The sequence below is a fragment of the Eretmochelys imbricata genome, chromosome 6, assembly GCF_965152235.1.
Source record: "Eretmochelys imbricata isolate rEreImb1 chromosome 6, rEreImb1.hap1, whole genome shotgun sequence".
NCBI lineage: Eukaryota > Metazoa > Chordata > Testudines > Cheloniidae > Eretmochelys > Eretmochelys imbricata.
Window position 1 is genome coordinate 11,799,678 of NC_135577.1, and position 27,935 is coordinate 11,827,612.

General features: G+C 53.1%; 1 pseudogene; it reads left to right on the forward strand.

Annotated features, from left to right (window-relative positions):
* The first annotated feature begins 266 nt into the window (after window positions 1–266).
* On the forward strand, window positions 267–27,129 carry LOC144266777 (glycine-N-acyltransferase-like protein 3; annotated as a pseudogene).
* Window positions 27,130–27,935: the final 806 nt, after the last annotated feature.

Consider the following 27,935-nt stretch of genomic DNA (forward strand, 5'->3'; position numbering starts at 1 on the left):
ACACCTCACCACCAGATGTCAGGGTGGAGCCCATCCTGACTCTGCTTACATTATTGTAGGGTCTCTGGGGAGCACAGGGGCTGCACCCAGACTGCTTTATTGCAGGTTTGTTATTGCAGGGGTGGGAGGTTACACACACCCTGCCAGGTTCTGGGGTGACATGGGGGGATAGACACAGGTAACTGATGGGTTTCTCTCCTTCACCCACCCAGGTGCCCCCCACGCCACACCCGCTGGAATCTGCCAAGGGTCCGTCCCCATCAGAGATGCTGATCCTGAGCCGCTCCTCCAAGCTGAGGCTGCTGGAGGGGACACTGCGGAGGCACTTGCCTGAGACGCTGCCGGTGACATGGCTGTGCCTAACCCCACTGCCCGCGCCCCAGGGCCAGGACTCAACCCTCCTGCCCCTCCATGGGGCAGAGAGCAGGGGAAGGTCCCTCTGACTCCCCTGGGAGATGGGTTAGAGATCAGGCTGGAGAGGCAGGCCCCTCCCCTGCAGATGCTGGCTGCTCTCCCAGCCACCCGCTCCTCCCTCGTGCCTCCCAAAGTCCAAACCCAGCTCCAATTCCTGCTGCTCACCCAGTGTAGCCGGTGGGACCTCCCCAGCCAATCACAGGGCAAGTTGGCTCCATATCAGCCAATCACATCACAGGCAGGCCAGGCACCGTGTCAGCCAATCACTGCATGGGCGGCCTCCATGACAGCTAATCAGAGAGCTGGGTAGCTCTGCCTTCCTCCATGGCTCTATGCCCATCACATGACTCAAGTGTGTGGGGGGTCACCAGCCCCCTTGTCCTCCCCCACCCTCCCATGCCCAGGGTCTCCCCTGAGATACCAGCCCAGAGGCCACAAATCAGGGGTCAGACCCCAAAAGTGAGGATAGTAAACCTGGGGGGACAGGGGAAGAAGAGGCAGGCCCCCACAGCTTCCCCACTCATATGCCCTGCCCCACGTCTCCCCTCAACACTCACTCCCTCCACATACCTGCACCCTCCCTGACCCTCACACTGATCCCTAGTGTCACCCCACATGCCCCCACTCGTCCCCCAATCCCCTGTCCTTGCTGCTCCCCACATTCTCCTGCAACCCCCCACTCTGTGCTTCCCAGAGCCTGGAGGAAGCCATTTTCCCTGGCCTTTGCCCCCTGAAATCATTGTGAGGTGGCAGTCATCTTGACTAAGGGCAGCCTATGGAGTCAGCCCAATTGGCAAGGATGGCCATTTTTGAGAAGGGAAAAATACTCCCCAAAGGCACAGAATATCATGAGACTCTGAAACCCCCTGATAAATAATGGGAGGCTCCTGACAGAGTCACGAGAGCGGGAATTTCTGCCCCTCCACCAGCTCTGACCCCTGCCCCATGTCTTTGGCAGGTCCTCGGTGCCGTGATGACCATAAACCATGGGAACCCGGCTGGGTACGAGATGCTGGTGGATTCGTGGCCCGAGTTCAAAGCTGTCCTTACCCGGCCACACAGAGAGGTGCCTCCCCTAAGCCATTGCACTGCACCTGGGGGCCTGTGGGAATTGGGGGGTGGGGAGTAGGACATGGAGCCTTTCTCCTCTAGGCAGGGGCCAGCCTTGCTCGGAGAGGGGGGATTGGGATTTGAGGCCTTTTCCTTCTAGGGGGCCCCAAGGTGGGGGCCAGGCTGGCTCGGGGCAGGAAGGGGGGGTTGGTCGGCAGATCAGTCATTCCATTGGGAGTTCCCCACTTTCCTCCATGTCTCTCCCAGCAGGTGGCATTGGACGTCTCCGATTTCTACACCAACATGTTGGGGATACTGAGGCATGGCCACTAGGTAACTCGAGGGGATGGAAGACCATGAGTGTCGATGAAGCCCCCTCGCATTAGGCCCAAGTGTCCCTCCCCCCCGCCCCGCCCCCTGCCTGGAGGCACTCGCAGCAGTTCTGCGTACTAGGCCCAAGTGTCCTTGGCTCCCCCGCCTGGAGGCACTCGCAGCAGTTATGCTGAGGCTCTGCAACAATATGTTGCAGAGTCAGATTGCCTGAAACTAAGCAAGGCCAAACAGGGCAGATATGGAAGAACAATTCTGAATAAAGTAGCTTTATGTATGGTTTAACAAATGATACAGAGAACAAGGGAACTAGCTGGGAACTGGATTGACTGGCTATATGGATACTTAGGGCAGCTTGCTATTGGATAAGTATGCTGGAAAAAAGGATGTATAAAAGCCTGTGTAACTTCCTGCTCTGCGTGCAGGATTTGAGATTCTATTCTCCCTGTACCTTTTTGCAGCTGCAAATAAACTTTTCTGCTTCTCCACCCCGTTGTGATTATTGGGTGTAGCACACCGGGTAGCGAACCAACCCAAGCTGTTGTTTAGCCTCTTGGCACTGGGTGCCGGCAACAAACATGTATGCGGTGTTTTACCGGGACCTGGGCACCTACTGCTGGGCAACTCCGTCAACTGGAGCCAGGCCTTCTGGATCCACGGTAACATGGGCCCCACAGCACCAGGGAGAGCCCCACGGCGACTAAGCATATATGTTCCTTTTCCTTCCCCGTGGAAGGAAAAGACCTGGGTAGGGACCGTCGAATCGTGGAAGTCAATGAATGGCTACGCAGGTGGTGTCGGAGAGAAGGCTTTGGATTCTTTGACCATGGGATGGTGTTCCATGAAGGAGGAGTGCTGGGCAGAGACGGGCTCCACCTTACGAAGAGAGGGAAGAGCATCTTTGCGAGCAGGCTGGCTAACCTAGTGAGGAGGGCTTTAAACTAGGTTCACCGGGGGAAGGAGACCAAAGCCCTGAGGTAAGTGGGAAAGAGGGATACCGGGAGGAAGCACAGGCAGGAATGTCTGTGAGGGGAGGGCTCCTGCCTCATACTGAGAATGAGGGGCGATCAGCAGGTTATCTCAAGTGCTTATATACGAATGCACAAAGCTTTGGAAACAAGCAGGGAGAACTGGAGGTCCTGGTGATGTCAAGGAATTATGACGTGATTGGAATAACAGAGACTTGGTGGGATAACTCACATGACTGGAGTACTGTCATGGATGGTTATAAACTGTTCAGGAAGGACAGGCAGGGCAGAAAAGGTGGGGGAGTAGCACTGTATGTAAGGGAGCAGTATGACTGCTCAGAGCTCCGGTACGAAACTGCAGAAAAACCTGAGTGTCTCTGGATTAAGTTTAGAAGTGTGAGCAACAGGAGTGATGTAGTGGTGGGAGTCTGTTATAGACCACCGGACCAGGGGGATGAGGTGAATGAGGCTTTCTTCCCGCAGCTCGCGGAAGCTACTAGATTGCATGCCCTGGTTCTCATGGGAGACTTTAATTTTCCTGATATCTGCTGGGAGAGCAGTACAGCGGTGCATAGACAATCCAGGAAGTTTTTGGAAAGCGTAGGGGACAATTTCCTGGTGCAAGTGCTAGAGGAGCCAACTAGGGGGGAGCTTTTCTTGACCTGCTGCTCACAAACCGGGAAGAATTAGTAGGGGAAGCAAAAGTGGATGGGAATCTGGGAGGCAGTGACCATGAGTTGGTTGAGTTCAGGATCCTGACACAGGGAAGAAAGGTAAGCAGCAGGATACGGACCCTGGACTTCAGGAAAGCAGACTTCGACTCCCTCAGGAAACGGATGGGTAGGATCCCCTGGGGGACTAACATGAAGGGGAAAGGAGTCCAGGAGAGCTGGCTGTATTTCAAGGAATCCCTGTTGAGGTTACGGGGACAAACCATCCCGATGTGTTGAAAGAATAGTAAATATGGCAGGCGACCAGCTTGGCTTAATGGTGAAATCCTACTGGATCTTAAGCATAAAAAAGAAGCTTACAAGAAGTGGAAGGTTGGACATATGACCAGGGAAGAGTATAAAAATGTTGCTCGGGCATGTAGGAATGAAATTAGGAGGGCCAAATCGCACCTGGAGCTGCAGCTAGCGAGAGATGTTAAGAGTAACAAGAAGGGTTTCTTCAGGTATGTTGGCAACAAGAAGAAAGCCAAGGAAAGTGTGGGCCCCTTAATGAATGAGGGAGGCAACCTAGTGACAGAGGATGTGGAAAAAGCTAATGTACTCAATGCTTTTTTTGCCTCTGTCTTCACGAACAAGGTCAGCTCCCAGACTGCTGTGCTGGGCATCACAACATGGGGAATAGATGGCCAGCCCTCTGTGGAGAAAGAGGTGGTTAGGGACTATTTAGAAAAGCTGGACGTGCACAAGTCCATGGGGCCGGACGAGTTGCATCCGAGAGTGCTAAAGGAACTGGCGGCTGTGATTGCAGAGCCATTGGCCATTATCTTTGAAAACTCGTGGCGAACGGGGGAAGTCCCGGATGACTGGAAAAAGGCTAATGTAGTGCCAATCTTTAAAAAAGGGAAGAAGGAGGATCCTGGGAACTACAGGCCAGTCAGCCTCACTTCAGTCCCCGGAAAAATCATGGAGCAGGTCCTCAAAGAATCAATCCTGAAGCACTTACATGAGAGGAAAGTGATCAGGAACAGTCAGCATGGATTCACCAAGGGAAGGTCATGCCTGACTAATCTAATCGCCTTCTATGATGAGATTACTGGTTCTGTGGATGAAGGGAAAGCAGTGGATGTATTATATCTTGACTTTAGCAAAGCTTTTGACACGGTTTCCCACAGTATTCTTGTCAGCAAGTTAAAGAAGTATGGGCTGGATGAATGCACTATAAGGTGGGTAGAAAGTTGGCTAGATTGTCGGGCTCAACGGGTAGTAATCAATGGCTCCATGTCTAGTTGGCAGCCGGTGTCAAGTGGAGTGCCCCAGGGGTCGGTCCTGGGGCCGGTTTTGTTCAATATCTTCATAAATGATCTGGAGGATGGTGTGGATTGCACTCTCAGCAAATTTGCGGATGATACTAAACTGGGAGGAGTGGTAGATACGCTGGAGGGCAGGGATAGGATACAGAGGGACCTAGACAAATTGGAGGATTGGGCCAAAAGAAATCTGATAAGGTTCAATAAGGATAAGTGCAGGGTCCTGCACTTAGGACGGAAGAACCCAATGCACAGCTACAGACTAGGGACCGAATGGCTAGGCAGCAGTTCTGCGGAAAAGGACCTAGGGGTGACAGTGGACGAGAAGCTGGATATGAGTCAGCAGTGTGCCCTTGTTGCCAAGAAGGCCAATGGCATTTTGGGATGTATAAGTAGGGGCATAGCGAGCAGATCGAGGGACGTGATCGTCCCCCTCTATTCGACATTGGTGAGGCTTCATCTGGAGTACTGTGTCCAGTTTTGGGCCCCACACTACAAGAAGGATGTGGATAAATTGGAGAGAGTCCAGCGAAGGGCAACAAAAATTATTAGGGGTCTGGAACACATGACTTATGAGGAGAGGCTGAGGGAACTGGGATTGTTTAGTCTGCGGAAGAGAAGAATGAGGGGGGATTTGATAGCTGCTTTCAACTACCTGAGAGGTAGTTCCAGAGAGGATGGTTCTAGACTATTCTCAGTGGTGGAAGAGGACAGGACAAGGAGTAATGGTCTCAAGTTGCAGTGGGGGAGGTTTAGGTTGGATATTAGGAAAAACTTTTTCACTAGGAGGGTGGTGAAAAACTGGAATGCGTTGCCTAGGGAGGTGGTGGAATCTCCTTCCTTAGAAGTTTTTAAGATCAGGCTTGACAAAGCCCTGGCTGGGATGATTTAATTGGGGATGGGTTCTGCTTTTGAGCAGGGAGTTGGACTAGATGACCTCCTGAGGTCCCTTCCAACCCTGATAGTCTATGATTCTATGATTCTATGTTCTGTCTGGGACAAACCCCTGGATCCCGCCCTACAGGGCCAGCCCCAAAGCCCTCAGATCCCTCCAGTCTGCCAGCTGTATGGGGGACAGGAACACATGGGGTTGCTCCTTCCAGGGCTGGGCTGGGGTCGGCTCAGCTGAGCACATCCTTTTCCCTAAGGGCTGGGGCCAGTAGGTTTGGAAACTCACACTCCTGCCCCTCCTCTCCCCTGTGCCAGGCTGGGCTCCCCACACATATGGGCACTTTTCTCACCACCATTCAGTCCCCATCCCCACTGCTCTCAGCTCGTCACTGCCCCCTGCAGGGCTCCAGGATGGGGTGTACAAAGCCTCCAGGGATATCTCCGAGGCTAAAGGGGTCCAGCTGGAAGCGTCCTGCTACTTCACTTACCTCCACTTGGATCCCAGGTCCATGCCTGAAATCCAGTCAGTGTCTGCTTGTGCCACAGGGCCCCTGGCCAGTGTGGCGCTGAGATGCCCAAGGTCTGGCTGGCTATTCCCCATGGAGGGCATGGGGCACTGGGGTCTTGTTGCCACCAGCAGAATCCCAGTGGGATTGGGTAGGGAACTCAACCTCACTCAGGGAACCTGCACGGACTGGGGAGCATAGCCATGGGCTGGATTCAGCCATGGGGAGGGAGATCCCTCTTCAGCTCCTGCACAGGGCCATCAGCTGTCAGCCTTGGCAGGGCTTGGGCACTGAGCAGCTGTGCTCCCCCCATCCCTGCACCACATCTCTCCTGGCCCAGGAACCTTCCCTGCCCACAGTCTGTTCAGACCTCGGCTCCTCACATAGGCGCCGACTTCTGCTTCTGCCAGTGGGTGCTCGATCCCCCTCTGCTCCCGGCCTTGCCCCTACTCCACACCTTCCATGACTCCCCGTCCCTGCCCCACCCCCTTCCACCCCTGCCCCAAAGTCCCTGCCCTAACTCCACCCCCTCCCTGCCCCTATTCTGACTCCTTCCCCAAATCCCTGCCCTGGCCCCACCTCTTCCCCGCCTCCTACCCTGAGTGCACCACGTTCCCGCTCCTCCCCCTCCCTCCTGGAGCTTGCTATGCTGCCAAACAGCTGTTTGGCGGTGGGCGGGGATGGAAGCGCTGGGAGGTAGGCAGAGGAGCGGGGAAGTGGCGCGCTCGGGGGGGAAGGCAGAGGTGGGGGGGCAGGGAAGCTTGGCTGCCGGTGGGTGCAGAGCACCCACTATTTTTTTCCTGTGGATGCTCCAGCCCCGGAGCACCCACGGAGTCAGCGTCTATGGCGCCTCACCCAGGAAGGGAAAGGCACCCCAGGGGCGTTTTGGGGGTGGGGGAATCTCTATCAGGAAGGGGAATGAGACACTCAGTTCAAACGAGAGGGGACAATAGGCAGAGCTGCCCACTGTGTGGGTTAGTGGGGAAAGGCCCCATGTCCCATTTCTCCCCCACCCCCACCCAAACCAGACAGCTGCCCACTTCACTTGGCTCCAGCGTCCCCCTTTCCTGAATCCCATGAGTTTGGCTAGGTCTCACAGTGATCTTCATGGGAATCCCGCCCTGCCTGGGGGGAAAGCCCCTTCTGATTGGCTGCCTCTCAGAACTGCTGCAATAAATTGGTTAGTCTCTAAGGTGCCACAAGTACTCCTTTTCTTTTTGCGAATACAGACTAACACGGCTGTTACTCTGAAATAAGAGTTCCCTGTCCCTGCCCCTCCCCACAGTAATGTGACACCTTTCTCATGGAAGGGGAGAGAAGAGGGGGGAAGAGGCAGCAGGAATTTCTCAGCATCTCATGGTGACATCACTTCCACTCCCCATCCCTTCCTGGGAGCAATGGGACAAGATGGTACCTGGGCTCCCCCTGTCCCTGGGACACCCAACCTGGGAAGGGCAGAGGGGAGCCCGCTGCAGCTGCCATAGGGCTGGGAGGGGTGGAAGAACATCAGGAGGTACAGAGGGGAGGTTGGGAACAGAGCTGATGGTTCCCTGTACGGAGCAGGGTTACACGGGGGCGTGGCTACAATAGGGTGCTAACCAGCTTGATAGCCAAGCGGTTACACAAACTAGGCTATCCCAGCTACAGCCACGTGGCCCTAGACAACTACCCCACGCAGAGGCTGCAGGAGAGGTAGAGCTTCCAGTGCCAAACCAGCCTGTGCCACTTCGTCCTTCACAATGCAGCACTGAATAGAACCCCCATGTTAACCCCCAGCCCAGCACCAGACACAGCCCCTGCATAAGTCCCCAGCCCAGCCACCCAGGGGACCTGCCAGGCTGGGGCTAAGGGAAGCCAAGAGAGGAGGGTAGAGGAGTCTGGGGATCAGTGTTAGGCCCAATGGAACCAGTAACATCTTCCAGCTCCAGCCTTAAATGGGGTCTGCTACCCACAGCCTCACAGCACCATACGCAGCTTTACAGGGTCTGTCCTAGTCTCCCAAGCTCTATTACCTGCCCTCCTGGGTGGACCCCAGTCCCCCAACCCCATATCTGTAGCACCCCCAACCCAGTTCCACTTTCAGACACCGCAGCAAGAGCTCAGTGATATTCCAGCCAATCAAGTTACATGCTCACCCTCTTCCTGCTTCTGCTCTGCTCCTCCTCCCCCGCTTTCCCTGGAACAGCCTGCTCAACCTATTACCTCTCTAACTCCTCCACAGTCAGTGTGTCACCATCCCCCCCACCCTGCCAGAGACATCTCCCCTGGATCTCCTTCTCTCCTGTTTCATAGATTCATAGATACTAAGGTCAGAAGGGACCATTATGATCATCCAGTCTGACCTCCTGCACAACGCAGGCCACAGAATCTCACCCACCCACTCCTGCGAAAAACCTCTCACCAGTGTCTGAGCTATTGAAGGCCTCAAATCGTGGTTTAAAGACTTCAAGGAGCAGAGAATCCTCCAGCAAGTGACCCGTGCCCCATGCTACAGAGGAAGGCGAAAAACCTCCAGGGCCTCTTCCAAACTGCCCTGAAGGAAAATTCCTTCCCGACCCCAAATATGGCAATCAGCTAAACCCTGAGCATATGGGGCTTGTCACATCTCTCCCCATTGCAGTCTGCTCTCATCAGCTCTTTTCCCCGCTCCTGAACAATACAAGCCACAGCAGCTTTAAATGGGGCAGGAGAGGCTGGGCAATTGGTCCCCATTCAGCAACATCTCCTTGAGCCCAATGTGCTGGGCATGATGCTTCTAACCCATGATGTTCCACATGGATACTAACCAGTTCCTATGCCAAGGACTCCCTCAGTCTGTCTCAGTAACTCAAAGGTTAAATACCTCTCGGGGATGTTGATTATCTTCAAATCAAACTTCACTATCCCCAAGGACTCCTGGCCTGAGGTCACACTCAAAAGCAATCCAGACGTGTTAAATTCAGCACCACACAGCCAAGACACCCAAATCCCCTTAACTCCATCCACTGGCATTGACCAATAGCAGGAAGCGTTTCTGACTTTGTGATCCCAGCTGCGATTACACTGACTGTTGAAGACACCTTTGAGTATTTCCCCTTTGTGGCGGCACTCCCTGGTACAGCTGGGACCTTGTGGGCGAGGGGGACGGCAGAATTACAGCTAGGGCCATGCAACAGTTTCCCATTTTTCAACCCACTTTTCAAATGAAATTTTCCCAAAGGAGGTTCTGCTTGTTCCCAGAGTGTCGGCTTTGTGTCCAGACACTGAGGGCCTGAAAACCAAAGTGTTCTGGGTACGTAACCCGGTCTGCAGGGTGATGTCTGCAGCAACAAGGGTCCGGTCAAATATCTAGGGCTTCCTTTGGTAAACTAACCAATAGCACCAGTTGGAGCCATCCTACCAAATTTCTAGGATCACTGAATATTTTCCCTGGAGGGACTTTAAAAGGCAAACTGAGTGAGTATGAAACAAGAAGAGCTTTGTTCGAGGGGGCAGGGAAATCAGCACCCAACTGGGGAGAGCACAGCAATTACAACTCACCTATCTGTAGTTATGAATAATAAGTAAACACCCAGTCCTGCCCCTTAGTGTCCCCAGTTGTGTCCTCTGATTCAGTTCCCTGCCCACAACCACTGAACAGATGCCACTTCAGCAGTGGTTTCCTCCTCTGCTACGCTCCACTCACAGTTTGGTGTCAGCTGTTGGCCTCGTCGCAGAGCCTGGCATCAGACAGGCCTGTGTCCTACTATCCTTTGAGAAATGCCAGCTGGGCCAGCCCTCAGGCTCCACCACCCCACCCAGCTCTGGTGATTTCAGCCTCATTTGTGCGGGGTAAGAGAGGGCTGCCCGGGGCTCCCTCAGCCCTGCTGACACCCTCTGCCGCTTTGGCAAAGGGCCACCTCGGTGCTGCCTCCCAGTGAAGAGTTTTCTGACTTTGTAAAATCTGCCCCTCTGCTCCCCATGGCTCTTGCAGATCCACAGCGCAGTGATGGATAAACTGTGGGAACTTGGCCAAGAGTGAGCTGCTAGTGGATTAGTGGCTGGAGTTCTAAGCCATGCTGACCCAGCTGCACAGAGAGGTGCCACCCCTCAGCCACCACACTGCACCTGGGGGCTTAGCTGGCTCAGGGAGTGGGTAATGGGACACAAGGTTTTTTTCCCTCCAGGGGACCCCAGGGTGGGGGCCAGGCTGGCTTACGGGGGCAGGCAGATCAGTCATTCCAGTGGGAGTTCCCCCTTCTCGGTTCCGTATCTCCCCTGGCCGGCGGCATCGGCTGACTCTAATTTCTACACCAACATGTTCCTGGCATTCTACAGAGGACAGTGCTGGGCAGCATGGTCACTATCAACTGGGGCCAGGCCTTCTGTATCCACAGTAATGTTGGGGTGCCTCGTCTTGAGCCCCACAGCCACTGCATGTCCCCCCACCGTCTGGGGCCTAACCCCAGCAGCCCCAGACAGTCCCATCCCCTGAGTCTCCAGGCCCTCCCCAGATGCTTCCGTATGCCCCATGGGGTCAGGCTGCTGGGCTGGGATTGGCTCACTTGATGCAGGCCCCCTTTCGTGAGACCTGCATGCTGGTGGATTGGCTTGGTCCCCTCTCCTCCCTACATGCCAGTCTGGGCCCCCCACAGCCACGTTCCCCATTCAGGGCTTCCACTGCTCAGGGTCTGTTGCCACCCCCTGAAGGGCCCCAGGACAGGGTGTCTGAGGGACATTGCTGGGGCCAATGCGGTGCAGCTGGAGGCATCCAACCACTTCAACTACCTCCACCCGATCCCAGCACCATGCCTGAGATCTGGTCAATGCCGGCCTGGGGGTGGGCACAGTGGTTGCACAGCTTCACTGGAAAGCAGCTGGCCCCGCTCCTCACCCTGCCTGCGCCCCAGGCCAATGGCAGCATCCCACTGGGATTGACACTGCCTACACAGCCTGCTCTCTGGCTGCTCAGGGACCCTGCAGGCACTAGAGAGCTCAGGCACGGGGTGTTTGGGGTGGGGGTGTGACATTACACTCCATATTCTTTATGAAAATATACTTATGATATGGATATGACATAACTGAGATGCTTTATGCAAGATGGTTCAGGTGAGATATTATTGGAAAGGTTATGATTTACTGAATGTGATTATCCAATTTGTAAGCCTGTATCATTTCTGTATCTGAACTTAGGAATATTGACTATGTATCTGTATTTCAAATGTGTTACTTCGGTTGTCACCCCCAACCAGCCCTTCAGGTACAACAATGGAAAAGCCAGACAGGGCTAATGTCCCATTAGCAAAGACAATGGACTGTGAAAGAGCTTAGTCTTCCTCTGGATGCTCCAAACAGCCTACGAGTAATGGCTGCCACAGCCCTGCAGAGACATGGGTCTGAGTCATCTGGTACTGGACCCACCCCTTGGAATGCCAGTGTTCTTCCACTGCGAGACAAAGGGTTCCCACCATACACAAGAGATATATAAGGCAGGGGAGTGATATGATCATGGTTCTCCTCTGCCTCCCCACCCAAAGAGACACTGAAAAACACCTGGAAACAAGAATTGAACTTAGGGGAGAAGGGTTGAACCCAGGTTGGGAGGGCGTCCAGTCTGTGAGTGGAAATACCTGAAGTCTCAAGCTGCAGGCCAGTGCAGCTGCCTTTCTAGACTTTCTATAATCTACCTGTGACAATAGTTAGGGTGAGAAATTAGATTTTATAGCCTGTTTCTTTAGTGAATCAAATTTAGTTTGTGTGTTTTGTTTTATTTGCTTAGTAATCTGCTTTGTTCTGTTTGCTACCCCTTTAACCACTTAAAATCTGCCTGTTATAGTTAATAAAATTTGCTTTGTTTATTATTAAACCCAGTTTCTGTAATTTCTAACTGGGGGCAGGGAGGGGAAGAAGTTGTGCATATGTTCTACCACATTGAGGGAGGGGGCAAATTTATGAGCTTGCATTGTATAGATTTCTCTACAGAGAAAAGACAATATACCTTTGGGTCTGCACTCCAAGGGAGGTGGATACCTGAGTGCTGGGACAAATCCCTTAAGCTGAGGCTTTCCAGAGCTGATCTCAGTGTCTGTCTTGTTCTGCAGTTGGGTATGGCCCTGCCTCTGGGTGTGCTGGAGGAGGCTTACTAGCCTGGCTCAGCAAGACAGGTAAAAAGGGGGCCCATGCTGGCAGAACAGGTGATCTCAGTGGTGTCCCCGCACATCAGGTGGCATCCCAAAGGGGGGCAACCCTTCTCAGGGGATCCTGATTCAGCCCCCACATAGGTTGTCATTTCAGAAAATCCTGAGAGGGACGGGGAGCAAAGCTGTGTTTGAACATTACAGGCAATCCTGTATCCTGAAAAGGTAGGTGAGGCAAAAAATGGAGCAGATAGACCCATGGAGGGAGGGCAAGACAAGGTCTAGGGGGGCAATGGCCCCTCTTGCTCCATAGCAAGTGATGCCCCTGCCCAACAGCTGCCCAACCCACAGCTCTGGAGATCTGCACCCTGGCAAGCAGCCCAGGCAGAGCACGGACAGCTACCGGCCATGCTTCCTCCACCGGCCATCTGTCCCGTGCCACGACTCCGCCAGCCACCTGGGCCCCAGGGGCAGGGGCATCTTCCCTCCCCAAAAGCCTGTTCAGTCATTGGCCACTCACTCAGGACCCCAGTGAAGGGTCTGGCTCCAGGGTCACTCTGGGAATGGGGAGAAGCTTCCCTGAGGAAAGAAATACCCCCTCTGAGAGCCACCGAGCAGGGACATGACACAGCGCTGCTCCCACCTGTGTTAGTGGGGAAAGGCCCCATGCTCCCCACTTCCCTGAGCCAGCTAGTCCCTCCCTCCCCTGGATTTAGCCTGTCCCCCTCTGCTTCCCCAGGCTGGACTCTGCCATGAGGTTCTCGTCCCTGGACGACTCTCACGCCGACCTGCTGAACATGAAGTGGCCCTATGCGGGGAATCATAGAATCATAGAGTATCAGGGTTGGAAGGGACCTCAGGAGGTCATCTAGTCCAACCCCCTGCTCAAAGCAGGACCAATCCACGACTAAATCATCCCAGCCAGGGCTTTGTCAAGCCTGACCTTAAAAACTTCTAGGGAAGAAGATTCCACCACCTCCCTAGGTAATGCATTCCAGTGTTTCACCACCCTCCGAGTGAAAAAGTTTTTCCTAATATCCAACCTAAATCTCCCCCACACAGCAACTTGAGACCATTACTCCTTGTTCTGTCATCTGCTACCACTGAGAACAGTCTAGCGCCATCCTCTTTGGAACCCCCTTTCAGGTAGTTGAAAGCAGCTATCAAATCCCCCCTCATTCTTCTCTTCCGCACACTAAACAATCCCAGTTCCCTCAGCCTCTCCTCATAAGTCATGTCTTCCAGTCCACTAATCATTTTTGTTGCCCTCCGTTGGACTCTTTCCAATTTTTCCACATCCTTCTTGTAGTGTGGGGCCCAAAACTGAACACAGTACTCCAGATGAGGCCTCACCAGTGTCAAATAGAGGGGAACGATCACGTCCCTCGATCTGCTGGCAGTGCCCCTACATATACATCCCAAAATGCCATTGGCCTTCTTGGCAACAAGGGCACACTGTTGACTCATATCCAGCTTCTCGTCCATTGTAACCCCTAGGTCCTTTTCTGCAGAACTGCTGCCTAGCCATTCGGGCCCTAGTCTGTAGCGGTGCATGGGATTCTTCCGTCCTAAGTGTAGGACTCTGCACTTGTCCTTGTTGAACCTCATCAGATTTCTTTTGGCCCATTCCTCCAATTTGTCTAGGTCCCTGAGGTATTCCTGAGGTACAATGCTGGGAGCTGGGGGGATTTGGCTGGTGCCTTTCCCTGTGTGATTCACGTGTGGCTCTGGGAGCATTCATGCAATCTAGCTGGGTGTGTGAGATGTTATCTGATTAAAATATGACCATACAGATCATTGTTGCAACCACTGTTATATACTTGCAGCAAATATTGTACAAAGGTTGTCAAGTGAGGTGTCTATGAAAAGGTTATGATTTGCTTGTTATGATTATGCTATCTGTATGCATGTATCATTTTTTGTATTTTAAGTTGTAAGTACTGGCTCTATACCTGGATTTCAAATGTTGGTTCCTGGAGTACCGCCCACAAGGTAGCTAGCCAGTACATCTTGGAGGGATTATTCAAGTTAAGCGGTTCATCAAGAAACACTTGGTTGACAATGGACTATGGGAGATGCCCATCTATACTGAGTGAACTGTCATGTAAACGTGCTGTCTGGAGTGTAGGTAATGGCTTCCTGCAATGACTGAGGGAAACTGGGTAGAAACATGTGACTTGCCCATGTGACTCCAGCTCCATCTTGTTGACGTAATTTTCCACCCACAGTAAGAACAATGGGATGCCCTCCACATAGTAAAAGCTATAAAAGGCCATGGAAACACCTCCAATTTGTCTTGAATCCTGCTTCTTACCTCTGCAGGAACTTTGCTACAAACTGAAGCTCTGAACAAAGGACTGAATGACCCATCTAAGCTGTGGATGTACTCCAGAGACTTGACCTAAGCCAGCAGTTTATTCCATCACTACTACAAGTCTGAACCAAGAACTTTGCCATGACTGTATGTAATTGATTCCTTTAACCAATTTTAACTCTCACCTTTCTTTCTTTTTATGAATAAACCTTTAGATTTTAGATACTAGAGGATAGGCACCAGTGTGATTTTGGGGTAAGATCTAAATTATATATTGACCTGGGTGTGTGGTTGGTCCTGTGGGATCAGAAGAACCTATTATTTGATGAGACTGGCTCTAAAGAACCACTCATCTCTGAATCCAGTGTTATTGATGGTGATATAAAAATTGGAATGCCTGAGGAAACTGTCTTTATGTTTTTTTGTTAGCCAGTGTGGTGAAATCACAGGAGTTTACTTTTGTGGCCGGTTTGGTATTGTGATGGATTCGGTCACAGAGACCCTCTTGGGATTGTCACCTGATGTGCTGGGATTACCTCTGAGCCCGTTTTCCCGGCCAGCTTGGGACTCCAGAACCCCACCTTGTTGAGCCAGTCATGCTAGCCTGCTGCAACACAGACCCAGGTCTGGTCCATGCCCCCAAAGCTGCACTTTAAGCAAAAACTGCTCAGCAGGTCACATCACCAACTCCCAGACACCCAGCTCCCAATGGGATCCAAACCCCAAATAAATCCGTTTTACTCTGTATAAAGCTTATACAGGGTAAACTCATAAATTGTCCACCCTCTATAACACTGATAGAGAGATATGCACAGCTGTTTGCTCCCCCAAGTATTAATCGTTTTGTCCGGGTTAATAAAATCACTTTTGTTTATTAATTAAGTATAAAAAGTAGGATTTAAGTGGTTTCAAGTAATAACAGACAGAACAAAGTAAGTCACCAAGCAAAATAAAGCAAAAACACACAAGTCTAAGCCTAATACATTAAGAAACTGATTACAGGTAAAACCTCACCCTCAGAGATGTTCCAATAAGCTTCTTTCACAGACTAGACTCCTTCCTAGTCTGGGCCCAAGCCTTTCCCCTGGTACAGTCCTTGTTCGTTTCAGCAGACATCTTAGGTGGAAACTAGGGGTTTTCTCATGACTGGAACCTCCTTTGTACTGTTCCACCCCCTTTTATAGTTTTGGCACAAGGCAGGAATCATTTGTCTCTCTGGGTCCCCACCCCTCCTTCTAAATGAAAAAGCACCAGCTTTAAGATGGATTCCAGTATAAGGTGACAACAGTGTGCCCTTGTTGCCAAGAAGGCCAATGGCATTTTGGGATGTATATGTAGGGGCATTGCCAGCAGATCGAGGGACATGATCGTTCCCCTCTATTCGACCGTGGTGAGGCCTCATCTGGAGTACTTTGTCCAGTTTTGGGCCCCACACGACAAGAAGGATGTGGGAAAATTGGAAAATGTCCAGCGGAGGGCAAAAAAAATGATTAGGGGACTGGAACACATGACTTATGAGGAGAGGCTGAGGGAACTGGGATTGTTTAGTCTGCAGAAGAGAAGAATGAGGGGGGATTTGATAGCTGCTTTCAACTACCTGAAAGAGAGTTCCAAAGAGGATGGATCTAGACTGTTCTCAGTGGTAGCTAATGATAGAACGAGGAGTAATGGTCTCAAGTTGCAGTGGGGGAGGTTTAGGTTGGATATTAGGAAAAACTTTTTTCACTCGGAGGGTGGTGAAACACTGGAATGCGTTACCTAGGGAGGTGGTGGAATCTCCTTCCTTAGATATTTTTAAGGTCAGGCTTGACAAAGCCCTGGCTGGGATGATTTAGTTGGGGATTGGTCCTGCTTTGAGCAGGGGGTTGGACTAGATGACCTCCTGAGGTCCCTTCCAACCCTGATAATCTATGATTCTATGATTCTATGATATGTTCACATCTCCGGTGAGACCCCAGCCTCCATTCTTCCAGGGGTAGCCTGCAGGTACCCAGGAAGGTCTGCAAGTAAACAGAGCCCTTTACAACCAATAGTCCTAGTCAATGGGAGCTGTCAAGATTCTAAACCACCATTAATGGCACACACTTGCATAATTACAATAGGACCTCAGAGTTATACTTCATATTTCTAAGTATCAGAGGGGTTGCCGTGTTAGTCCGTATCCACAAAAACAACAAGGAGTCCAGTGGCACCTTAAAGACTAACGGATTTATTTGGGCATAAGCAAGCCTTTGTGGGTAAAAAACATCTGAAGAAGTGGGGTTTTTACCCACAAAAGCTTATGCCCAAATAAACCTGTTGGTCTTTAAGGAGCCACCGGACTCCTTCTTCTTTTCATATTTCTAGCTTCAGATACAAGAATGATACATGCATACAAATAGGAGGAATATATTCAGTAGGTTATAACCTTTGTTATGATACCTTACAAGGGACCTTTTGCATAACGCATATTTCAGTTACATCATATTTACCCTCATAAGCATATTTCCATAAAACATATGGAGTGCAAAGTCACACCCTGCTCCTGAACTTACTGCCAGAGACTTGTACACTGTCCATGGTGGAGGCAGTATACATAAAATTCGTCTTTTCTGGACAGGGCATCTGCTACCCAGTTGTCTCTTCCTGTAATGTACATAATTTCCACGTCAAATTCCTGCAGAACCAGGCTCGAGCGTAGCAGTTTGGAATTTGTGACCCCTCCCTTGAGGGCATCAGAAAGCGTGTCTTGGAGGGAACTCCAGGAAGGTGGGGGAGAAGTTTTTTGAAGAGGATGGGAAACTGTATAGGGAGTCCCCTATAGGGAAGAACCGAGGCCCCGGCCAACCCTATAAGCCAGGGATCTCAAACTCAAATCACCATGGGGGCCGCATGATGACTAGTACATTGGCCCGAGGGCCGCATCACTGAAACCTTTTCATACAACAATACAAAAGTATAGTCAAAAATGAAAAAAAATGAAGAGTAATACAGTATGCTATTAAAAGTCAACGTATTAACTTTTTAAAAACTGTAATGTGAAGAGGGGTTTTAACAAAATGTAAACACTCAGTAATGCACCTCACTCAAATGACAAAACATGCATTTACTTTTAGAATTACTTTGGTTAAAGCCCCCCCCGCCGCCCCTGGCCCTGCCCCCACTCCATCCCTTCCATGAGGCCCCACCCCTCTTCCCGCCCCTACCCCATCCCCATTCCAACCCCTTCCCCAAATCCCCGCCCCGTCCCCACCTCTTCTTCCCCTCCTCCCCTGAGCACACTGCATCCCCGCTCCTCCCCCGTCCCTCCTGGAAAGTCCTAAGTTTGGCAGTGGGAAGCACTGGGAGGTAGGCGGAGGAGCTAGGACGTGGCGCGCTCGGGGTGGGGAGGGGAGGGCGGGGAGCTTGGCTGCTGGTGGAGTCGGCGCCTGTGGCGGGCCGCAGGAAATAACTCAACGGGCCGGCCGCGTGTTTGAGACCTCTGCTAGAGGCAGTTGGTTGTACCCAGTCAACCCGGGGAGGAATTAGTGCTGTAGCGCATGATAGTCCCTTTGCTGGTCACTTCGTGGTACAAAGGACTTATGACAGGCTGAGGAGGAATTGCTACTGGCCAGGGATACAGAATGATGTGAGGGATTATTGTAGGACTTGTGCTGTGTGTCAAGAGAGGAAGAAACCGGTGGGACCCCAGAAGGCTCTGCTGCATCCCTTTCCTGTCATACAGGAGGCATTCCAAAGGGTGGCAATGGACATAGTGGGTCCTATGCCGTGCCCCACTCAGAGGGGGAACAAATATATTTTAGTGGTGATGGATTTCGCCACTCGGTATCCCGAGGCAACTGTGCTGTCTAACATAGAGGCTGAAATGGCAGCAAGAGCCCTGCTCACCATATTCAGCAGAGTGGGCTTCCCTAAGGAGATTTTGTCTGATCGGGGGGCAAATTTTACGTCGCAGTTCTTCAATGAGTTATGGAAGGTGTGTGGGTGGAGTGAGACAGCTTAAGACGGCCCCTTACCACCCCCAGGCCAATGAGCTGGTGGAAAGGTTCAATGGGACCCTAAAATCCATGCTGGGGATGTCTGCCAAGAAAAGGGGCCAAAGTGGGCAGACTATTTATGAGTTTACCCTGTACAAGCTTTATACAGAGTAAAACAGATTTATTTAGGGTTTGGATCCCATTGGGAACTGGGTGTCTGGGTGCTGAAGAGGGGTGACCTGCTGAGCAGTTTTTGGTTAAAGTCTGCAGCTTTGGGGGTGTGGACCAGATCTGGGTCTGTGCTGCAGCAGGCTAGTGTGTCTGGCTCAACAAGGCAGGGTTCTGGAGTCCCAAGCTGGCCGGGAAAATGGGCTCAGAGGTAATTCCAGCACATCAGGTGACAGTCCCAAGGGGGTCTCTGTGACCAAACCTGTCACAGTTATATCTTATAAAAGAATAACAACCAGGTTTGGGTTGTGTTTGCCCTATTTCTCAGCAGTTCATCCTGAATTTGGCATCCTCAGTTGTGATCCACGAAGGCACGGTTACGGTGTGGGCTCCACATGCTGTTGTGCGGAGTGGTAACAGCACCTGCAGAGGTTTGCTGCTGGTCACTAAGATTACAAGGCATTATGAGAGACAGCCCAGGCTGGAGAGAGCTCAGGGGGGCACAGCGGTCCCACAGTCCCAGGCTACACTCCGGGGATCCTGTCACACCATGGCGCATGGCTGCAACCCTGCCCCAGCATCGTAGGCGCGGCTACATGCAGGTGCTCAGCACCATGAGAGCCAAGCAGATGCATGAGGCTGCCCCATCTTTGGCCCTGTGCAACCTCCCCATACAGAGGCTACAGGAGAGCCCGGGCTTCCAGCGCCAGCCCAGCCTGTGCCATCATTATCCACACTCCAGAGCCAGTGATGGCTCCCGTCTGAGCCCCCTGACCCAGCACCAGCTACCACCTCTTACCTAAGTCCCCTTCCCCAGCAACCTCCATGGGGCAGGGCTGAGGGCCAACAGGGTGGCCAGGAAAATCCAGCGTTCCACATTGGGCCCAATGGAACTAGAAACATCTCCTGTCTCTCCAGCACCTCTCTGTAACAGAGCACATACCAGCCTCAGGGGTGGGGCCCTACCAAATTCATGCTCCATTTTGGTCAGTTTCACAGTTTTAGGATTTTTTAAATTGTAATTTTCACAGTTTCAGATGTTGTAAATCTGAAGTTTCATGGTGTTGACCCCGTGGGTGTCCTGACCCAAAAGGGGGTTAGGAGGGGTGCGGTATTGCCACCGGAGCTCTGAAGGCAGCACTGTCACCAGCAGCAGTGTAGGACTAAGGGTGGCAATCCTGGGACCCCCCCCACAATAGCCAGATTTCATGGGGGAGACCAGATTTCATGGTTGTGAAGTTGGTAGGACTCTACCCATGGGGCCAACCGCTGCAGCCCCATAACCAGCCTCCTTGGATGGAACTTGCCCATAGCCCTATAGACATAGCACCCCGCATCCCAGATCCCCTTTGCTGTCCCCTTCTTTAGCTTTCAGACTTCCTAGCCACTGTAGCAATCTCCCATCCAATGAAGCTACATGCCAACCACAGCTCCCAGGCCCCATGTAGCTCAAAGCAGGGGCATTACAGTATCAAGGAGGCTGAAGGCTGAAAGTTCAAAGCCAACCCTTGGCAGAAATCAGAGAAGGAACCATGCCTACTGCTATAACCAGCCTCTGCCAAAGGGGTTCTTAATCTTATTATTTGGGGGCGTGGGGAAAATGTAATTGCAGGATACCAGAAGATTCAGAAGGTGCTTAAAATAGTTCATATAAATAAATGACCTCTGTGAATGCTTGCTGGGAGGGGAAATAGGGATAGAGGAGTTTGGGGCTTCAGCAAAGGGGGGAGGATTATGGGGAGGTCAGAGGGGTTGGGGGTTCAGGCGAGGGGGTGGGATATTGGGACAGGTGATATGATGGTGGGAGGGAGGGTGAGTGAGTGTCAGTCACCCCCATATTCTTCCCTCCTATATGTGCCCTGGGATTGGGAGGACCTTTCCCTCTGGGGGTGTCTGAGCCCTACCTCTCTGTCCCTCTCACATGAGCCAGAATCTGGGGGGCCCTCCCCCTTTAGGAGGCTCTGAGCCCCTTTCCCTGCCCCTGTGCATGCACTGGGATCTGCGGCGGCTGTCGCTCTCAGGGTCTCTGAGCCCTTTGTGTGTGCCAGGATCTGGGGTCCCTGCCCCTTTTTGGGGTGTCTGACCCCATTTCTTGCCTCCCCTCATGTGTGCTGGGATCTGGGGGGCCCTGTGCCACTTCGATGGGCTGAGTCCTTCTCCTTGCCTCCCCTGCCCTTCTAGACAGTAGCTGAGCTCCTTCACTTATCCCCACACCACTAGATTGGGGCAAAGAACTAAGCATGGGCAGGCTTGGTGTATAGCAAGGGCTCCCAAGCACTGAATGAGGGAGGAGGGCTGAGAACACCACCGAGATGAATGGAGCCATTGGCCCAGGCTGTATTATCTCAATGGGTGCTCTCCTTCAGCTGACACCATCACACTGAGATCCATAGGCCCCACGATAGCAAAGCAGCTGCTGCTGGCTAATTTCATACAATTTTACAGCTGAACACCAGGTTGGCTACGATTAAAATTAAGATTTTTGTTTCAAAGCAGATTATTCTAGGTGCTCTAAAATCCCCATGCTTACTTGGATTGTCTTGAAATTTGGGATGCCTCCTGGGGGTACGACGTAGGGTTAGTGACCCACGTTTGAGATCATTTGATCAAAGGGTTCCTGAACTCCAAAAACAACTTTTCTTCAAGTTCACAGCTTCTACCAGTGGTTGTTTTGCACCACTGCCTTCAAAAATGCTGATGGCTTAATGGGATTGGAAGGTGAGGGTGAGCTGGAAATGCTGGTGGGGGGCGGGGAATACTAAATGTTGCAGGGTATGCTGGAGAGGGGGAAGGAGAGAGACACACCAGTCTTTTTACACATGTAACAAATAACTGCCACATTTTTGGGTCATAGACCAACTACACACTCCAAACGTTACAAAGCACAAGCATTATCACTAATTCACTGTTACGTAGCGTGTGTGGGGAGCGGGGAAGAAATGCCCCGATACACCCATAATACACTTACTCATGCTCTGTCATTGCACTGTACTGAACAGGGGCTTCAACTACGTGAAGAGGGTTCCAAAGAGGATGGATCTAGACTGTTCTCAGTGGCGGCAGATGACAGAACAAGGAGTAATGGTCTCAAGTTGCAGTGGAGGAGGTCTAGGTTTGATATTAGGAAAAACTGTTTCACTAGGAGGGTGGTGAAGCACTGGAATGGGTTCCCTAGGGTGGAATCTCCAGGTTCTGAAGGGCCAGCTTGACAAAGCCTTGGCTGGGATGATTTAGTTCGGGTTGGTCCAGCTTTGAGCAGGGGGTTGGACTAGATGACCTCCGAGGTCTCTTCCAAACCTAATCTTCCATGATTCTGTGATTCCCTACACTTGCCCAGCACACAGATGCTAAGGGCGAGTTTAGACTACAAAGGCAGATCAAGCCAGGGAAAAATCCTCACCCTGGAGCGAAGTTGTCACACCGACCCAACTCCCTGTGCAGACAGCGCTAGGACAGCAGAAGAACTGTTGCTACAGCGTTTTCAGTGTAGACACGGACTGAGCCTGCTCTACATCACATCTGTTCAATTTTACAACCCCTTCAACCTCGTCCCCTTCGGGTACATGATGCCGTCTAACACTACAATGTCTTTTACCTTTCATTCGTGCCCACCTCACTGATGACAGTCCCCCAGGCAGGAAGACCCTATGCCCCGTTAGTGACACAACGTGCACAACCCAGTGCTGTAATGAGGTGAAATGGATCTCTCGGGGTACCCGGGCACCTTTCCTTTGATCACAGACCTGGGGGAGGAAGAGGGGCTCACCTTCACCGAGGGGAACAGCCCTCAAAAGCACTTTGTCTCTGCCAAGCTGCTCCAGCTAACCCCTCTCCCATTCAGTACAGCGACACATAATGTGCGGAGGACAGCTGGAGCCCAGGGGCTCTTGGCAGCTCCAGGGGCAGAGATAAGAACCATGGGCAGGCACCTTAACTCCTCATTGCTTGGTTTTCAGATGTGAGAATTTTGCTTCACTCGACATTCTGGAAGGGCGTGGTGAACCTCTGGGCAACATTAACTCCGTGGTTTGCCAGTGACTTAGCACTGACCGCCTGGCACACAAGGGAGCAAGAGATGTGGACACAGCTCTGCTACAGCTTGGAACAAAGTCACAGGGTGCGAGGGAGGCGACTGTCTTTGTGAGAACCCCAGAGACTCAGCATCCCAGGAAGTCACCCGGGAACGCAGAGACAAAAGGAGGGAGAGACAAGACAGATCCCAGAGAGCTGGGGGTATTGAGGCAGTTGTTACTGCCAACATGACCTCTGTCTTCAGCTCAGCTTTGCCAAGCCAACCTGAGGATTCTCTGATGCCATATTCCAGTTAAGTAACAAATGTGCTGCTGAGTTGCTACAGATATGGATTGCATTGTGCACAGCAGGTAACGAACTGTGATAGCCACTTGCCAAGGAGATTCCATCATCGGTAGAAACCTCTGGACCTCTTGGCTACTCCCCAATGTCAATAGGGACCCATATGAGATCCCAGCCAGAGCATGGGGAAAAGAGGCACAGAGCCTCCCAGGGCACACATGCCTCGGGGGACAAGGCTGGGGGAGACACAGAGCAGAGGCAAGCAGAAAGCCAAGGAGAGGGGCCCAGACTGGGAGCTCCCAGCACAACCCTGAGTCAAAGGAATAAACAGAAACTGAGTTAGGAAGGTTTCAGAGCAGCAGCCGTGTTAGTCTGTATCCGCAAAAAGAAAACGTAGACTTGTGGCACTTTAGAGACTAACAAATTTATCTGAGCATAAGTTTTCGTGAGCTACAGCTCACTTCATCGGATGCATCGATGAAGTGAGCTGTAGCTCACAAAAGCTTATGCTCAAATAAATTTGTTAGTCTCTAAGGTGCCACAAGTCCTCCTTTTCTTTCTCAGTTAGGAAGGAGTTGCTGTGCGGGAGCCCACGGCTGGGACAGCAGATGGTGTAGTTTGGGATTGAGGGGCATCAGCAGAGCTGGGTGGGAGGCCAGAGCTGGGACAGCAGGGGCTGTGGGGCTGGATTGAGGGGCACCAGAACTGGTTTTCCCATGCCCCACTCCTGGCTGTGCTCGTGTTTCCTCAGAATTCTACTCCGCTGGCCCCAGGAAACCCTCTCGCCCCTCCCTGCCCAGGGAAGGATCCCAATGGTGCCTTGTGACTGCAGGGACGTGGCTGCCCCAGCTCCGGGCCAGCCACAGACTGTTAATGGTTCATTCACTCAGGGATAAAACATTGGAGCAGCCTCCAAGGGAGAAACCCAGCAGGGACAGGACCAGCTGCTGCCAGGCAAGGACTTCACTGCCTCACGGACACCCTGTCCCCCTATCTTCCCTGAGGCTGCCCCTTACCGTGGCACAGAGACCGCCCAGGTGAGTGGGAGCTACTGAGAGCATCTGAATCCTGCACAGACCAGCCCTGGCATGGCAGGGGCCACACAGACAGACAGGGATTGCTACTGTAGGAACTTTCGTGAGCACAGAGGCTGCACACAGACTGGTTTGTTATTATAGGGTCTCTGGTGAGCACAGGGGCTGCACTCAGACTGCTTTGTTACTGCAGGTTTGTCATTGCAGGGGTGGGAGGTTACACACACCCTGCCAGCTTCTGGGGTGACATTGTGGTGACAGACACAGGAAACTGATACATTTCTCTCCTCCACCTGCGCAGGTGCCCCCAACGCCACAACCTCTGGAAGCTGCCAAGGGCCCATCTCAACAGAGATGCTGATCCTGAGCTGCTCCTCCAAGCTGCAGCAGCTGGAGGCAACACTACGGAGGCTCCTGCCTGAGACGTTGCAGGTGACATGGCTGTGTCTAGCCCCACTGCCCGCACCCCCGGGATGGGACTCAACCCCCCAACCCCCGCCCCAGTCATGGGGCAGAGAGCAGGGGAAGGTCGCTCTGACTCCCCTGGGAGATGGGTTAGAGATCAGGCCAGAGGGGCAGGCCCCTCCCCCGAAGATGCTGGCTCTCCCAGGTGCCGCCCCTTAGCCACCGCGCTGCACCTGGGGGACTGGCTGGCTCAGGCGGGGTTGAGGGGCGGGGAGGAGGGGAATTGGGATTTGGGGCCTTTCCAGGCTGGATCAGGGTGGGCAGGCAGATCAGTCATTCCTTTGGGAGTTCACCACCCTGCTCCATGTCTCCCCCGGCAGGTGGCATCGGACGACGCTGATTTCTACACCAACACATACGCAGCGTTCTACCGGGGACCCACAGCTCTGTGGAGAGCCACACAGCGATTGAGCAGATACATCATGTCTGGGCCCAACCCCTGGATCCCGCCCTACAGTGCCAGCCTCGAAGCCCTCAGCTCCCCCAAGGCTGCACGGCTGCTCCCATGAGCTCTCTGGGGTCAGGTACCTATGGGGCAGCCCCTTGCCAGGGCTGGGTAGGGGTCAGCTCACCTGACCACATCCTCTTCCCTGAGGGCTGGGGCTAGGGGGATTGGAAGCTCAGACTCCTGTCCCCTGTGCCAGGCTGAGCACCCCACACATATGGACCCTTTTCTCACCACCCTACAGTCCCCATTTCCACTGCTCACGGTGCATTCCTGCCACCTGCAGGGCTCCAGAATGGGGTGTACGAGGCCTCCAGGGACATCGCCAAGGCTAAGGCAGTCCAGCTGGAAGCATCCCGCTTCTTCACCTACCTCCACCCAGATCCCAGCACCATGCCCGAGATCCGCTCAGTGTCTGCCTGCATCACAGGACCCCACAGGGGGTGTGGTAGGGAAGGGGACAGCCTAAGAGGCTGGGGCATTGGCCAGCATGGCACTGGGATACCCACGCTCTGGCTGGCTATTCCCCATGCAGAGCCTGGGGCCCTGTTGCCACCAGCAGAATCCCAGTGGGATTGGTGCTAAGCCCAACCTCCCACAGGGACCCCGCTGGAACTGGGGAGCATAGCCATTGGGTGGGACCCCAGGTATGGGGCGGGCCCTGTTCAGCTGCTGCACCGGGCCCCAGCCTCTGCCAGAAAACCCTGATGCAAATGGCTTCTATGCCACCAATGGGACCCACCCACAGCCCCTGGGGAAGGGCACTCCTGCAAATAGCTATCAGCCCTGGCTGGGCTTGGGCAGTGAGCGACTCTGCTCACCCTGTCCCTTCACCACATCTGTCCTGGACCAGAATGGAGAGGAACCTTCCCTGTCCACAGCCTGTTCAGACTTCGGCTCCTCACCCAGAACCCCAGGAGGGGCAGATACCCAGGGGGCGTCTCTACCAGGAAGGGAAATGAGACACTCAGTTCTAACTAGAAGGGACACTAGGCAGAGCTGCCACTGTGTGGGTTAGTGTCCCATTCCCCACCCCTTGAGCCAGCCAACTGCCCCCTCCACTTGGCTACAGCATCCCCCTTTGCTGAGTCCCATGAGTTTGGCAGGGTTTCATGATGACCTTCATGGGAATTCCCCTCTGCCTGGGCGGGAAGCCCCCTCCAATTGGCTGCCTCTCACAGCTGCTGCAGTAAGAGTTCCCTGCCCCTCCCCGCAGTAATGTGAGACCCTTGTCATGGGTGGAGTGGGGAGGCGGGGAAGAGGCAGCAAGAATTGCTCAACATCTCAGGGTGACATCGCTTCTGCTCCCCATCCCTTCCTGTGAGCATGATGTGGACAAGATGGTGCCTGGGCTTCCCCCTTCCCTGGAACACCTGGCCTGGGAGAGGGGAGCTCGCTGCAGCCCCCACAGGGCTGGGAGGGGTGGAACAACATCACGAGGTGCAGAGGGGAGGCTGGGGACAGAGTTGATGGGTGACTGTGGGGGGCAGAACTGATGGGGCAGAATGAATTGCTGTATGGGAGATAGAGAGATGTGGGACTAGGAACTTCTGCAGTGGGGCCCATAACACCCTAATAAATCTGGGAGTGTTGGCAACACCCGGAGGTGGGAGGAGTTCAACTATCAAGGGACACCAGCAATCACAACGTAATCTTTAAAAAAAGCCTCATGATCTTACGGCCAACCACATGATTCTGGGGTCTGACCTTCGGGGCTTGGCCCTGCTGCTCTCTGCCCCCGTAGACTGGACCTGTCTGTGAGGCTGTCATCCCTGGATATTTCCCATGCTGACCTGCTGAATGAGACGTGGGCCTTTGGGGGGAACGACAACACCAGGATGTACCTGGCCAACCTGATCCGCCACTTCCCCTGTGTCTGCCTCCTGGACGCTGCTGGACGCCCTGTCAGCTGGATCATTACAGACCCGTTTGGCATCATGACTCACGGCTACACCCTGCTCCAGCACCGGGGACGCGGCTACATCCAGGTGCTGCTGAATGTCATGGCCAAGCAGATGCACACATGGGGCTATCCCAGCTACTGCCACGTGGCCGTGGACAACTACCCCATGCAGAGGCTGCAGGAGAGGCAGGGCTTCCAGTGCCAGCCCAACTGGTGCCACTTCATCCTCCACAACGCAGCACTGCACAGAACCCCCACGTTAACCCCCAGCCCAGCAGCGGGCACAGTCCCCGCATGAGTCCCCAGCCCAGCCACCCAGGGGACCTGCCAGGCTGGGGCTAAGGGAAGGCAAGGGAGGGTGTGGGGGAGTCTGGGGATCAGTGTTATGCCCAGTGGAACCAGTAACATCTTCCAGCGCCAGCCTCACATGGGCCCTGCAACCCGCAGCCCCAAAGGCCTTGCCTTCCCCCACAGCCCAATACTCATCTTTAGAGGGTCTGTCCTACTCTCCTGAGCACCATAACCTGCCCTCCTTGGTGGACCCTACCCCCCAAGACCCGTACACACAGCTCCCCCATCCCACTTCCACTACACTGCCCCATTCCAGTTCCTCTTCCAGACATGCCAGCAATGGCTCAATGATTTTCCACCTAATCAAGTTACACGCTCACCCTCCTCCTGCATCTGCTCTGCTCCTTCTCCCCTGCTTTCCCTGGGACATCCTGCTCAGCCTATTGCATCTCTAACTCCTCCAGTCAGTGTGTCACCCTCCCCACACCCTGACAGAGACATCTCCCGATCTCCCTCTCCCCTGCTTCTCTGGGGCTTGTCACGTTTCTCACCATTGCAGTCTGCTCTCATCAGCTCCTTTCGCCACTCCTGGACAATACAAACAGTAGCAGCTTTAAACGGGGCAGGAGGGACTGTGCAATAGGTCTCCATTCAGCAACATCTCCTTGAGCACAATGTGCTGGGCATGATGTTTCTAACACACAAAACCTGTTCTGTATTGATACTGACCAGCCCGAAAGTGTTCCCATGCCAAGGACTCCCTCAAGGGCCAGTCTGTCTCAGTAACTCATGAGTTAAATACCTCCTGGGGAT